Source organism: Phycodurus eques, chromosome 3 (assembly GCF_024500275.1).
Source record: "Phycodurus eques isolate BA_2022a chromosome 3, UOR_Pequ_1.1, whole genome shotgun sequence".
NCBI lineage: Eukaryota > Metazoa > Chordata > Actinopteri > Syngnathiformes > Syngnathidae > Phycodurus > Phycodurus eques.
Window position 1 is genome coordinate 25,296,182 of NC_084527.1, and position 13,305 is coordinate 25,309,486.

General features: G+C 41.4%; 1 protein-coding gene across 1 annotated transcript in view; it reads left to right on the forward strand.

Annotated features, from left to right (window-relative positions):
- The window catches only part of zmat4a (zinc finger, matrin-type 4a), an 87,939-nt gene that overhangs the window by 16,759 nt on the left and 57,875 nt on the right, over nucleotides 1-13,305 (forward strand). The gene's annotated exons all lie outside the window — the stretch shown is intronic.

Consider the following 13,305-nt stretch of genomic DNA (forward strand, 5'->3'; position numbering starts at 1 on the left):
GTTCTGCCATTGTCTGAATAAGTTTTTAAAAGGGAGGTGACTTGTTGCTAATATCAGGCTTGTGCTAGTAGCAGGCCACGCTCATGTAATAGCGAGGGGGTACCGAAACGGCTGACTGTATCTAAAAAGGTACAGTACCACATGTTTAAAACATCCAGGAGACGCTGCTTCTAGTTTCTTTAGGCAGTAGTAGTTAATGGAAAGGAAACAAATGTTTGATCTAGCTGTAATACAGTATATGATTATGCATGATTTTATTTGCATTGTCTTTCTGAGCAACTTTACTATCAATATCGAGCATTAACATTCAGATTTACAACTTTTTCAATGCTTGGCCCATCATTAATGCGAAGTTTTATTGTTAAAATAATAATCATCCATCCATCCATCCATCACTTTCTGATTATCTGGGGTCGCGTTGTGGTGGGACAGCAGCTTAAGCAGGGATGCCCAGACTTCCCTCTCCCCAGCCACTTCATCCAGCACTTCCTGGCATCCTGAGGCGTTACCAGGGCAGCCGTAAGAAATTGTCTCTCCAGCATGTCCTTGGTCACCCCGGGGTCTAGTCCCAGTGGAACGTGCCTGGAACACCTCACCAGGGAGGTAATCCAGGGGGCATTAAAATCAGATGCCCGAATAACCTAATCTGGCTCCTCTCGATGCGTAGGAGCAGTGGATCGATTCTGAGCCCTGCTTGGATAACCAAGCTTCTCACCCTATCATCTGCAAAAAGCAGAGACGCAATGCTGAGGCCACCAAAGACAACCCCCTCAAAACTTCGGCTTCGCCTAGAAATTCTGTCCATAAAGGTTAGAAACAGAACCTGGGATGGAAGGCAGCCTTGGCAGAGTCCAACCACCATTGGAAATGAATCCATATTACTGCTGGCCATGTGGACCAAATTCTGACACCGGTTGTATAGGGACCGAACAGCCCTTATTAAGGGGTCCGGTACCCCATACTGCCAGAGCACTCGCCACCTAGCCCCCCACGGGACACAGTCAAATGCCGTCTCCAAGTACACAAAGCACATGTAGACTGGTTGGGCCAACTCCCATGCACCCTCGAGGACCCTGCTGAGGCTGTAGAGCTGGTTCACTGTTCCACGGCCAGGACAAAAACCACACTGCTCCTCCTGAATCTGAGAGTTGCCTTCCAGACAGACCCTCTTCTCCAGAACCCCTGAATAGACCTTACCAGGGAGAGTGAGAATTGTGACCCCCCTGCAGTTGGAACACACCCTCCGGTCCCCCTTCTGAAAATGGGGGACCACTGCCCTGGTCTGCCAATCCAGAGGCACTGTCCCTGATGTCCACGCGATGTTGCAGGGACCAGGACAGGACAGCCCCACAACATCCAGAGCCTTTAGGTACTCCGGGGGGATCTCATCCACCCCGGGGTCTTTGCACAAGGAGCTTTTTAATCATCTTGGTGACCTCAACCCCAGAGATAGGAGAGCCCACCTCATAGTCCCCAGACTCTGCTTCCTCGTAGGAAGGCGTGATAATTAATCTGATTTATACTGTACATTGTTTGTACACTGCCACTAACTGCTTTTCACTCATTTGGAAGGCATTGTAAAATTAGTTAAAGCTGCTGATGGATTTGTACTGCGGTGCTGTACAGCAGTTGTCTCTGTTGGTTTGCCGAAAGAGAAGAGCAGGTCAACGGGAAGCACATTTACTGGGTAACCTTATAGTACAGTAGGTTATCAAACGTAATGACGTCCTTTCCACATTGTTGTTGGCTTTAATAGGAGCTGTCCTTAGGTGCTGGCTATCAGATGCGGCTGCTTTTTAAATGAAAGGTAGCAAAAAAACAAAAACAAATTGAAAATGTTTTGTTACCCCTTTTAGCTAACATGAAGCCTTATTAAGAAGGCGTGAGAGAATTGTAAAACAAAAGCAGTTGAGGGATTTTATTTTTGGCTCGTGTGTGCTTATTCTTTTTGTTTATATTCTCCTCACTTCAGTGCAGCAGCATGGGTTCAGTTCACACTCACTGACGGTGTGAATGTGAGAGTGAATGGTTGTCCGTCTCTATATGTGCTCACTGACTGACATGCAATCATTCCAGATTGATCCGCCTTTCCCCCGAAGTCAGCTGGGATAGCTCCAGCTCTCCATGACCCTGAACAGGATAAGTGGTATAGAAAATGGATGCCGTGCTTTTTTTTTTATATATCCATGGATAGTGATTGACGAACTGGAAATCAACCACAATCCACCATAATTAATAACTCCTAACACAGTGAATGTACGGTAAAGTCAAAGTGATGTTTATGTTTCAAATAGCCCTCTTGAAAAAATTGTATTGAATAAATTAAAGGCTCATATGAAGTAAAAGCCCAACTGAAATGGACATATTCATAGAGAAGGATATTTTAACACATTCATCAGTTCCAACATGCCACTAAGCACAAACAAGACATTATGCTGTGTTTGCTGTACCACGCACCAGGGCTATGATACGTGCACCTTGTGCAAACAAAGGCATTCACATAAAATTGGACCTTAATGCAGTCTTTTTCCATTTCTGGTACTTCAAGGTTGTTTGCTATGATTTTCTGACTTGCCTTCACAAATATATGCTCAATTTGTTATGCCTAAGTCTGTAATAGCTGTTGTTGCCGTATGCATACAGCGACTGAAATAAGTATTTAACACGTCAACATTTTTCTCACTAACTATACAGTACTTCGAAAGGTGCTATTGAAAATTTCACCAGATGTTGGGAACAACCCAAGTAATCCATACATACAAAGAAAGTAGAACAAATAAGGTTCAGAAATTAAGTTGTGTAAAAATGTGAAATGACACAGGGAAAAAGTATTGAACACATGAAGAAAGGGAGGTGTAAAAAAGCATGAAAAGCCAAGACAACACCTAAAATCTATCAATAATTTAACAGCAGTTCAGCCCCTTGTCAGTGCAAATGAATAACAGCTGGTTCAGTCCTAACTTGATGGCCTACAAAAAGGTCTCAGTGCCAAGGTGTGAGTCAAGACACATCTCATGATGGGAATGACCACAGAGCCGTCGGCTTTAAGTGGCTGGATTTTTGCAGCTCAAACATGGAGAGATGTTAGGCATAAGAAAGATGCTAGGCGTTGTGGTATTTGATTGACAGTTGACAGTTGAGCAGGGTGTGGTTTCAGTGTATTCAGCGGACATGCCCACAGCTTTGGAGCGTGGAAAACAAATGACTTCTCTTTTCCCCCAAGTTTGAAGTTTCATTTTATTTCCCTGCCAATTGTTTTTTTTTTTTTAACTCATTCATCATAATTTGGCAGGATTGTTAATAACAATCTTCTCTGTGTTGTGACAAATATACAAGACATATTTATCTTCACTTCACAGGTACTTGTTTTAGTTAATACAAAAGCGCAATTCCAGTTGAAACAATTGTTGGATTCAACCAACAGATATGGATGCAGCAGATATTCTTTTGTGTGTGCCTTGAATCTCATATAAACTAAGTCCAACTACTCGTCGTGATCTTCTGTGCTTCGCTAATCCTCTCCGACATGGATCAATAATTTTAAAGGTCAAACACAGTGGTCACGGAAAATGCAGATTAGCTTGTCAGTAGCTGACATGCTCCAACATTGCCAAAGCCACATGCTCTGTTTTGGTGATGAGCAGATGCAACCACAGATTGGAAAAATGTACAATCAAATGGGTGTTAAAATAGCCCAAGCAGACAATCAAAAGATGGTAAGCACATAGATGAGGCACAATTAAACCCAGGATATGTTTAACATCACTACAATAGCTCTAGTTTTAGAATAATACAAAAACGTTGATGACTTTAGATAAAACCTAGGTAATTGGCAAATAATGCAGCGCCGAATGAAAGTTACACATCTAACTACAGTTCTACGAATCCCAAATCATTGCCAGAAGGTGGTGCTGAATGCACTGAATAATCCCTTCGCGCATGCGCAGTTCGAATATGCATACCAAAAAAATTACGTGTGACGCCCCGATGACCCTGAATGGGTATAAGTTCCGGTGTCACATGGGGCTCAGTTCCTACAGAATATCTCGCGTGAACGCAATGATTCTGAATGACAGAGTGACTGGCGTTCAGCCGGGATTAATTGAACCATAGTTACAAACGTAACCTTTGTTCTAGTTCATCTCTGCTGATCGGCAGAAGGTAGTGCTGAAGCACTGAATGACTAATAACAGCTAAGTCATGAGGAATCCTATACACAAGCCTTCGTGAGAAGCCACCGGCACCAAAAGCCACGCATAGTGAACGGGGAGTGGTGACACACACAACTGAGAATGTGGCAAATGTGACAAGCGTCGAACACGAGGCAGCGGCATATATATCCTCTGGGGATACACCCCTCAGGGCAGCCCAAAATGTGGCAACACTCCCGGTAGAGAGACAACGCACACCCGAAAAGAATGGCAAATGGCATCCACGATACAGTGAGACAAACACTGCTCACCACAGAGAAAAAGCTCTGCAGATGAACGAACGTCTGCCGCAGCAGCTCTCACAGAATACAAGACCTCTAGCCTGTCCCCACCCCCCAAATGGAGGTATATAACAGGCAAGACTCATACACTGACCAAAATGAGCTACGTGAGTGCATAAAGAGACACCAGCACCATCCGTGAGCAACTTCAGGCATGGAGGCCTGACTGACGATGTGTGCAACGCACTGACACATCTTGCCAAGGCAATGGCGAGCAAGAACGCACTGCAGCTCTGCACCTGCCAAGGGCTCAAAAAGGAGGCAGGCACAAGTCATGTTATGTAAAAATAAACAAATAAATACTTGAAGTTGTTTTAATTGTGGGCCCTGAATCTATAATCTATGAAAGTTAACTTTTTGAATGGAATTTGGAAATAAATGAGGTTTCCCATGAGATTTAATTTTTTTTGGAAAGGGTCTGTATATAGCGCAAGCGGCTCACAATGAGAAGCCGCAAAGACCTATGCCAGGAGAGGGGGCGCAGACGCTACCGTCACCAGCAAAGGCTACCGTCGAAAGTTATAAACCCAACAGAGCTGGGACACCCCATCGGTAGCTTGCTTCAAGAAGTCTCAACGCCATAAACTGGCATAGTGAGACGCAAACCAGCCTTCACCAGCAAAAAAAGAAGAAAAAGAGAAAAAAATAAATTAAAAATACGAGGCAGCGCCGCGTAGCCTGGGCGCTAACACAAGGCTGCATAGTTGCGCTGCAACACGTGCGACGGTGAAATAACCATTCCATCGTGAAGAACAAATTGAGTCAACAACCTTCCCTTCGTCTCACTGGGACAGGTTAGAGAGTCGTGGTTGAGAGGCTATTGCAGTGTAGTTTTATGAATTTGCATCCTTGTGTTGAATGGTCACATTTTTTTGGTTGTTGGCTATAAATTATTACATATTTTATATTGTGAGTGTAAATTAAATTCCCCATTGAGGTATTATAATCAGTATAATGAATTAAAAATTAATCGTTATAGTCACTTTACTGCAACTGGGGAAAGCCAAGCCAAACCCCCACTTCTCAACACTCACTCCACCGACTGACTGTACTCTGTTGTGAAATCTGTTGTTGAAGAAAAGACAATCTCTTCTGTACATATTCTGGTTGTGCAGACAATGTTCATGCTCGAAGTCTCCTAAAGACTCACACATTCTTCGGACCTTGGATTGTTGGGAATAGCGTTCTCATTGAAACTTGATCTCAGTGGTCCTGCTGAGAGAATATGGAAAATCACTAACCCTAACCATTGCACACACCTTTGCTATAACGGTACAACACAAGAGCCATTGTCAACATAAACATTTTGTGAACTGTAATGAAAGAACAAAAAACTGTTAGTGACATCAATAACAACCTTTAGAGGGCATAATTAACGTGAACAAAAATACAGTTCCTAAATGAGAATATGCAAACCACTCATTAGCAAGACAAATGGGAAGGGGAGTGAAGTATACAGATGCGCCTCCAAAACTCTTGGACGTAGTTTAATGGACTGATGAGACAAAGATTAACCTTTACCAAAGTGATGGAAAAAATCTGCTAATGATCCCCAACATACAAGCTCATCTGTGAAACTGAAGTTGCAATCGTGTAAGACATGGTTGCAGCGACAAAATAAAACATAAAAAAATGTATACTTACAATAATAATTATAATTAATTAGTAAATCTACGGTGGCATGGTGGACGACCGGTTAGAGCGTCTGCCTCACAGTTCTGAGGTCCGGGGTTCAATCCCCGACCCCGCCTGTGTGGAGTTTGCATGTTCTCCCCGTGCCTGCGTGGGTTTTCTCCGGGCACTCCGGTTTCCTCGCACATCCCAAAAACATGCATGGTAGGTTAATTGACAACTCTAAATTGCCCGTAGGTGTGAATGTGAGTGCGAATGGTTCTTTGTTTGTGTGTGCCCTGCGATTGGCTGGCGACCAGCCCGGGGCGTACCCCGCCTCCTCCCTATGATAGCTGGGATTGGCGCCAGCACTCCCGCGACCCTTGTGAGGATAAGCGGCTCAGAAAATGGATGGATGGATGGATGGATGGCTAGTAAATCGACAGAAACATTGTGTCTGCCAATTCAATGAAAATTACTCAAATTCTGATGAGAAGCTCCTTCATTGGGTAGCCATGTAATGACCCAAAACATAGTGCCAAAAAAATGTCATTAGTTCATCAGGTGCGAGAAGTAAATGGAAGGACTAAGTCAATCTGCAGCCTAAAACCATATACTGTAGAGTATGCCTTTTACCTACTGAATAGGAGACTGAAGGGAGTGACCCTAAAAACACACAACAAACAGAGGCTCTGGTGAAAGCCTTGATAAGCATCACAAATGAAGAATGGGAAGGTTTGGTGATGGAGGAGCAGGCTTCATTCATTGACTGCAAGTTTGAGATTTGCAACTAAACTTCATACAACAAAGAGCATGGATGTTATGGCTTTAGTTTTTTATGGTTTGTTATTTGTATTAACTTGAAAAAGTAATTTCGGGACCCGATATGTTCCACATATATTGAGGACTGACAATAAATACTACCATACCGTACAGGAAATCTGTTCCAGTACTTTTGATCACCTAAAAAATTGGTGATTCATTGTGAATAATGCAGTCTTCTAAGTATCTGATTCCGATGTAAAAACCTGGAACTAATTTTAAGTTTGAAGTCAAATCCAAATGGTTCAGTCTGCTGCAAAAATGCAAAAAAACTGCACTCTGGCGGAAGTCCCACCTGTTTGTCAGATGGAGAAAATAAACCTCATTTCAATGATCACCTCTTGATGATTTCCCATGGATCATTAACCCTCTGAGCTCTCCTAATGGCTGCAACTATACAGAGTGACCAGATATTATCAATGCTCTTGTCTGCATCTCCATGAATGATGTTAAGACTGCTACTATCGATCCTATGCCATCAGTTTCATTGGCTTGGAAGTTAATGGACTGGAAATGTTCGTCTCGTAGTTACTGTTGACACAAATAATCTACAGCAGTGAAAAACTGCTGTTGTAATGAACACTGAGTGCACAATGGAAAACAAAAGTAAATGTACTCTGCCACTTTCTGAACATTTTTCTCAGACAATCAAAATGGAAAAAGATAAACTGATCTCTTGAGGTGGCTGCATGCTAATGACGAGACTGGTGGAGGGAGTGCTTTAAAACATTTTGGTACAAAGTGGTTGTAAATGCTATGTATACTTGGGCTATGCATTGTTAACAACCTCATGATTCGATTTTGATTCTTTAGGTTGTGATTCGATGCTATATCGATTCTTTAGGAATGCGATTCGATATTGATTTAAATGTTCTAATATCCATTCACTATGAGGTAAAAAATACACAAATAATTAAAAGTACATTTTGGACAATTTTATATTGTTGATGGCAATGGTCGTGTGTCACATCACAGCACTAAAACATCTGGAAAAAAATGTGCACATAACTTATTTGTATATATGGAGTACAAAAGTAAAAATATATATGTTGTGTATAAACACTGAAAAGGTAAAGTGCATGTAAACTTAAATTGTTTATTTCCTCTTAGAAATTGGAATAAAAAAATGCGCAATAATAACTTATTTGTTCATATGGAGTAAAAATGTATATGATGACAGCTCTTTATTGAAAAAGTAACATGCATGTATACTTAAACGATATTTTTTTTACATATTAGGATTACTATTATTATTTGCAGCGTATTTAAGTAATATCTACGTAGCATGTTTGCGGCATTGTGAGACAAGCCAGTACCAGTACTTTCTTCGTCAAACCCCATTCATTTATTGCGAATCTCAACAAGTTCGCTATATCGCTCCCTCCCTGCGTGGCTTCTGTGGAGAGGGCTCTAGTCCCCAGAACATTTCACAAAAATTCCCACTCGTTAGAAATGAAATGGGAAGTGATAGTTACATACGTAGAAGTCAATCGCTCTTTCTGTCGACTTCATTGACTCCAAAACCGCTGTCTTAACTCACTGTACATTTCGAGGACGGCGACTTCTGACGTATTTTCGCATTGGAATTGCACATCATGGTTCAAGTGTCTTTTGTCAATTTCTGTGTTCCAGATTTAAATCACATTTAAAAGTAGAAGTCGCTCACTTTACGCAGCTGCTGCTATTTGGCTTCCGTCCATACTGCACGAACCACACCCACAGCGCCTCACAGTGGCCAGGAGGTTAATTGATTCAGCAGATTTGCTGAATCAATATTGAATTGCGAAAAAAGAATTGCAATGCATTGCCGAATCAATATTTTTTATACACCGCAAATGTATACACTGTCTGATTATGAGTTTTTAACTCTAAGAAATAAAGTGCAGAATGGCTTTTTAATGGAAATTGTCTTTTCAAGGCAAAATTTGTGCTTAACTCAACCAGGCCAAATACGTATAAAGATACCTTTTGAGAATATTTTTTTTCCAAACCTACTTATTCCATTTTGGTGACAAGAAAGAAAGTACATATTTTCCTCAGCCTCCCCTTTACTTAGCATTACCCACATCTGATTTTCATAAGACCAACCTTTGGGAGAAATCACCATGCGATCCAATGATTCAGAGAACAAAAGCTTTTAAACCTTTGACAGCTACGGATGAGATATAATATTACGAGCCGTCAAAAAAGCAAACTCAGTGGAGTGAAACGTCCTCAGCTTTAGTAGGGTGACATGGAGATGTTTTCGCAGAAACAAAATACATTTACGCAACATCAATTTCTTCGTGTTTTCTCTGAAGTATTCAACATCCTTTCTAAAATTAAGAGCTCAATTCTGTGTAATGGATCATGGACATGGATAGAAAGTTATACATGTCAGTGCACCATGAAAGCGTTTCTTTGTTTCCGTTGCTTAACATTGTTGTACGTAGGTAGAATAAGACCATTTCATACAAATAGCATTTTCTGACTACTTCAAGTCCAGGAAGATTCATATGGACCATAACTGAATAATATAATTTGTCTTCTGTTTTAGTGCTAAACAGGAGACTTTCTAAAATGATGCAATACTATCTGACAAGTAATTTATACAACGCACGCCCGCGACCCTAGTGAGGATAAGTTGTATGATAGGATAAGAGGATAAGTTGTATGGAAAATGGATGAATGAATGTTTTGTACCTCAGTGGCCAAATATCTACAGCCAATACCTCTGTATCAAAACTATAATACCGTGTTCCCTTGAGATACGAATGACCTGACTTATGGGTTTTTTGAGATACGAACCATTGTTTGGCCATTATTTTTTTACTTTGACTTACAAGCAAAACCCTGAGATATGAGTGCTGTTTGGTGGCAGTAAACCCCAACTCACTGCAGAGCAAGCAGCAGTTTTAGGGATAGAGCTAGAGAAAAAAACTTTTAAACAGGCTTCAAGCTGTTTATTGCCGCTTACAGTTGAGTTTACTGTCAAACTAAACATAAAACAAAGTTAATTACACATTGCCTTTACAAGGGCTCATTAGTTTAATGCTCACCAGGCTGGGGAGACATTGTACCGTGCTTTAGACAATCTGACGTTTTTTGGCCATAATGTTCATGATTTCTAGTAAACAAACAAGAAGGCCCCACCTGTCTCCTCTCCTGGCGTTACACGCCATGTCCATTGAGCACTGTCAAAAGCATACTTCTGATGATACCGGTGTCCACATACAGCATTCTCATGTAGTGGTGAGCAAAGTACGGCCCGCGGGCCACATCCAGCCCGTTGATCATTTCAATCTGGCCTGCCAAAGATTGGTACAGAATCGCCCAAAACACATCAAAATCTTGACTACATTCTTTTGATTTTGTCCTGTAAGGACCAGTGATTCCACCAGATTGTCCTGTAATGCCCAGTGGCTCCACCAGGTAGCGGAGTAGGTACAGTGATACATTGACTTGACTTTGGCTGTTCTGTTTTTACTCTGCTATTGCTCACTTCTTCAACCATGAGTGGGCCAAAGAAAAGAAAAGTTGACAGTGAGTGCTGAGTGTTTAATATAGAATGGACTACTAAATACTTTTTCACTGAAGTTCGGTCAAAGGCTGTATGTCTAATTTGTTAAGAAACCATTGCGGTTTTAGAGGAATATAACATCAGACGTCACTTTTCTACCAAGCATGCTGATTATGCTAACAGCCAATCAATGCAGGAACTGATGGCTACAGCTCAGCGGTTAAAATCAAGTTTGCAGGCTCAGCAAAACACCTTTATCTGACAAACTGCCATCCAAGATTCAGACACCAAGGCTAGTTTTTTTTGCTGGCATTCAAACTAGCAAAGACCAGCAAGCCTCTTTCCCAGGGAGAGTTTCTAAAAGAATGCATGCAAGAGAGTATCTTGTGTCCTGAGAGCAAGAACAAATTTGAAAACAGCTTATCACGCAGGACAGTGACTCGCTGTATTGAGCTAATTAATGAAGACTTGGATAACAAGCCAAAAAAAAAAAAAAGTCGAGTCATTTACATTGTATTCCTTGGTACTGGACAAAAGTAATGACATAAAGGATACCGCTCAGCTTTTAATTTTTATCAGAGGGATTAATGACAATTTCGATAATAGAGGAGTTTTCGTCCGTGGAATCCCTGAAGGGAAAACCGCGAGGAGAGGATTTGTATTATCGGATGTCATCAAGAGGCACAAGCTACCTTGGAGTACACTTGCCAACATTACCACATATGGCTTGCCAAATCAGTCACTGATGGTGTAATGGTGCACTCGCCTAACTTTGGTGCGGGCAGTGTGGGTTCAGTGCCCACTCAGTGACTGTTTGAATGTGAGTGCGAATGGTTGTCCGTGTCTATATATGCCCTGCGACTGACCTGGCGACCAGTTCAGGGTGTATTCCGGCTTTCGCCCAAAGTCAGCTGGGGTAAGCTCCGGCGCCCCACAACCCTGAACTGGATAAGTGGTGTTGAGAATGGATGGACAGATGTATCGCCAAATCTAACTGAAAAAAACATCTGGCTCCAAAAAAGAGGACAACCCTGAGCAGGAGGTAATTTTCCTACACTGCATAATCCACCAGGAAGCACTTTGTAAATTTGTACTGCAGCTTGACCATGAAGTAAAGCCAGTTATAAAAGTCCTTAACTTTATTCATGTGAGGGCATTCCGGCATCGTCAGTTTATTAAGTTTCTCGAATAAACTGATCATGATCACTAGGACTTGCTTTACCACTCAAATGTCCGCTGGTTAAGTTCAGGGAAAGTGTGCCATCGAATGTGGGAGCTCAAACAGGATCTCTTTTTTGGCGTTGCTGGAGAAAATGTACAATTTTCATGAGCTGAGTGACACAGATTGGCTTTGTGATTTAGCTTTTGCTGTGGACATACTGACCTATGAATGAGCTGAAAGACCAGTTTATGCATGAAATGTATACAAACACCAGAGTCTTCAAAACCAAGCTAGATTTATTCTCAAAGCAAATGCCAAACAAGTCATTTGTTCATTTCCCCACAATGGCTATGCTGACAGAGGCTCCTCGACATGTGAAAAAATACAGGAAATCACTAGACGACCTGCATGGAGATTTCTGCCATAGGTCCTCTGATTTTGGAAAAATTTAGTCATTTCAGCTGGTGTCATGTCCCCTCACACATGACCCTGAAACAGCGCCACGGGAGCTGCAGATGGAACTGATAGCTCTCCAATGTGATACTTAAAAGAAGTCAACTCTCAAACTGGATGAGTTTTCTGCTTCATTAAGCGGAGAAACATTTCCAAAAATCCGGAAGATGCCACAGAGGATGCTGGTGGTGTTTGGCTCTACATATGTGTGTGAACAGACTTTTAGTGTGATGAACACCAACAAAACATCCTAGAGATCCCAGCTGCGTGATGAACACCAAGACTGTTCTCATTAAAATCAAATCTAAGTGTAAATACTACAATGCCTTTTTTTTGGTTTATTTTTTTTATATGCAAGCATCTGGTCCTGGCTTGGCCCGCCTGTCATATTTGAATAGTCATTGTGGTCCCTGAGCCAAAGTGTTTGCCCACCCCTGGTCTAATGCCGAGTTGTGAACTTCATACTCGTTTTTGTCACATGCCACCACTTCCCTTGTAAATAAATAGTCCTACTATTTATATAAATGGGAATTGGTGGAAGACCATAATTTACAGTGTACTGCCTACCGGTGGCCAAGTAGCGCACACCAGAAGAAGCCGAAATTGATTAGTTATGATGCTCAAACTGTTTAATTCTTTACATTGTATTCATGTTATTACTGTATGTTTTAATAAAGTTACATTTGTAGAGTGCTATTTTTCCTCAATAAAATACATGAGTGTGTGTGTGTGGGGGGGTTGTGATGGATTAATGGCATTTCCATTCATTTCAACTGGGAAAGCTGTTTTGAGTTATGAGCATGGTCATGGAATGAATTTAACTCGTATGTCAAGGCACCACTGTATATCCTAAATTTTGGATACAAAAAACCTTTCAAATCTTGTAATTGTGAGTAAAATGTGTTAGTATTATTATTAATGTTAAATATTGTTCATAAACAAAACAAAAAAAATCTTGAACATGGCATAAGTTCAACTGAAATGTAACAGTTTTAGTGAAACAAATGTTCATAACTTAATTAAAAAAAAAAAAAATGTATTCATCGTGTCTCAGTCTGAACACTCAGGGTTCTATTTTCGAAGTCACTTAAAAAGCTGGCATATGTTGATTTTCCTGCAAGCACAAGACTCTGCCCGTGTTTGCCAAATTGGCAAACACGGGCAGAGCTGGGCTTTCCGACGCAACGAGGAGGTGTTGGTTGACATGGGCATGTGACAATTTGGTGGCGGAAATTCGGTCTAAACTTATGCGTGCTGGGACCATGT